This window comes from Triticum dicoccoides, unplaced genomic scaffold (assembly GCF_002162155.2).
Source record: "Triticum dicoccoides isolate Atlit2015 ecotype Zavitan unplaced genomic scaffold, WEW_v2.0 scaffold113225, whole genome shotgun sequence".
Classification (NCBI taxonomy): domain Eukaryota; kingdom Viridiplantae; phylum Streptophyta; class Magnoliopsida; order Poales; family Poaceae; genus Triticum; species Triticum dicoccoides.
Genome location: NW_021178447.1, coordinates 1 through 2,910, shown reverse-complemented (window position 1 = coordinate 2,910; position 2,910 = coordinate 1). Strand labels below are relative to the sequence as shown.

At 45.5% G+C, this 2,910-nt stretch overlaps 1 pseudogene; it reads left to right on the top strand.

Moving 5' to 3' along the window:
• The first annotated feature begins 290 nt into the window (after positions 1–290).
• LOC119343031 lies at positions 291–1,312 on the top strand (annotated as a pseudogene).
• Positions 1,313–2,910: the final 1,598 nt, after the last annotated feature.

Sequence of the window (2,910 nt, the reverse complement as noted above, 5' to 3'; positions counted from 1 at the left end):
AAATAGGCAATCCAGATTAGTGTTTGAGCTGTAAAGTGAATAAGATGAGTCATGCGTGTTATCACACCTTTTTGGTGGTGGAATGATAGTGCAACAACAAGGAACTTTAATGAACAGTCCAAGAATACACTTGTAAGTAGTGCCACCAAACAGAACATACCAAATGATGATTTTGAGAAGCATCCAAGCACTTTCCACACAAACAAATGCCAATTGTGAAAGAGATCATTCCATGGAAGCTATAAATAGCCCCGTAGCATGACGATCATCCTTCCTCATCCATCATTCTCATAAGTAGAGCGCATCATTTAAGCCAAGCAAGCTGTGGTCAATACAAATCCACCATGAAGATATTTCTCATCCTTGCCCTCCTTGCTATCGTGGCGACCACCGCCACAACTGCAGTTAGAGTTCCAGTGCCACAATTGCAGCCACAAAATCCATCTCAGCAACAGCCACAAGAGCAAGTTCCTTTGGTACAACAACAATAATTTCTAGGGCAGCAACAACCATTTCCACCACAACAACCATATCCACAGCCGCAACCATTTCCATCACAACAACCATATCTGCAGCTGCAACCATTTCCGCAGCCGCAACTACCATATTCGCAGCCACAACCATTTCGACCACAACAACCATATCCACAACCGCAACCACAGTATTCGCAACCACAACAACCAATTTCATAGCAGCAGCAGCAGCAGCAACAACAACAACAACAACAACAACAAGAACAACAAATCCTTCAACAAATTTTGCAACAACAACTGATTCCATGCATGGATGTTGTATTGCAGCAACACAACATAGCGCATGGAAGATCACAAGTTTTGGAACAAAGTACTTACCAGCTGTTGCAAGAATTGTGTTGTCAGCACCTATGGCAGATCCCTGAGCAGTCGCAGTGCCAGGCCATCCACAATGTTGTTCATGCTATTATTCTGCATCAACAACAAAAACAACAACAACAACTATCGAGCCAGGTCTCCTTCCAACAGCCTCAGCAACAATATCCATTAGGCCAGGGCTCCTTCCGGCCATCTCAGCAAAACTCACAGGCCCAGGGCTCTGTCCAGCCTCAACAACTGCCCCAGTTCGAGGAAATAAGGAACCTAGCGCTACAGACGCTACCTGCAATGTGCAATGTCTACATCCCTCCATATTGCATCATCGCGCCATTTGGCATCTTCGGTACTAACTGAGAAGAAAATAACTCTAGTACTAGATATATGAAACACCGTTTTCTCAGTCCATGGTTTGGTCGTTGTAGCGGTGAAAAAATAATGTGACATGCACTATCATGTAAGAATCCGAACTCTACTAGTTCAAACTTGGGAATAAAAGACAAACACAGGTCTTGTCTACATATTTATGTTGCATCTATTTATATATTAAAAGTAATATAAGGTGAACCAGGAGCAAGGTAAATACGCTAGAAAATTGCACGTTAATTAGAAATTACTAGCCCTCGATCTGGTACATCTTAACAAATAGAATTATCTTGACCGTTAGATTTATGTAACATATATAATGCTCTGGGCCTCCAACGACTGTACGTGACACATCTGAATGAACATATGTTAAAGAAAATATATTTGGTAAATGGCGGGCCTCTTTAAAAAGAGAACTCACGTACATGCACCAACTAAGAAAAACACATACATGTAAACGGGAAAAGGATGAGATTTTCTCACGTACGTGTGTTGATGCTTAAAAGTGGCACGATCATAAACAGCATGCCGGGGCAAAAACCTTGCCGGGGTAAAATCTTGCCGGTGCGAAAGCTTGCCGGTGTGAAGGCTTGCCGGCGTGGAAAGCTTGCCGGCACAGAAAGATCGCCGGTGCTTGCCGGTGTGAAATCTTGCCGGGGGAGAAACCTTGTCAGGGAGGAACCCTTGCCGGAGTACAAACCTTGCCGGAGTGAAACCTTGCCAGTGTGAAAGCTTGCCGGGTTGAAACATTGCCAGTGTGGAAAGCTTACTCGGATGGAAAACTTGCCGGGTTGGAGGCTGTGATAGTCAATCGAACGAGAAGTTGAAGATGGGCTCAAAAGGTTATTCAGATGATCTCCGATGGAAAAATGATCTACACGGGTTGTCTTCGCCTCGTCGAAACGGTCAATTTTGATATAAAAATCGTTCAAATTTGAGTTCGTATGCAAAAGTTAGAGCAATCGGAGTGCAGCCCTGTCACGAGGCGAGATGTGGCATGCCGCACCAAACACATGTCTGACGGGTAGCGCGAGGAAATAGCCTGTGTTGCGAGACCGATCTGACCCTCAAGATGATCTCTGATAAAAAAAACCTTCAACATGAAAGTTGTTCGTCTCGTCGAAACGGTCAAGATTGCTTTTGGGCTTGTTTTCATCCGGGATCGTTTACCACCGCAAAAAAGACCCGCAATGTGCAGCCAGTTTAAACCGAACAGTTTTGGAAAGTTCGGATAAAGCAGTCCGAATTTGACTAGGGTTTTGGACGTGAATTGATGTAATTTTCTTGTAAGGAAAGCCTAGATAAATTCTTTGCTTGTACGGGAAGTCCAGCCGCCTCTTATATATGTTGGCGGTGATGGCCGATTGAAACAGCACACAATCGAACAAACACATCTACTACTTTTTCGTGTTCATCTACTTTTTATCTCTCCCTTGTATCTTTCTTCTCGTTCTTCGCTAGTTCTTCATGCTGGAGGGCTGCGGATCCACGAGGCTCTAGGGCCGAGCTAGCGAATCGACCTAGGGCAGCCCATAGCCGCCGCAATCCCTGACGGGGTCCCTCTCGGGTGCGCGGGGTTTCGGGTCTGCAAAAGCGCCCGCCGACTGTCTTGTGTATCGCGCTGTCGGTCGGGTCTCTTTCGACGTGAGCTGCGGTGCATCACCCCTGGCGTCGAGGGTACATGTGACGTGTTCGT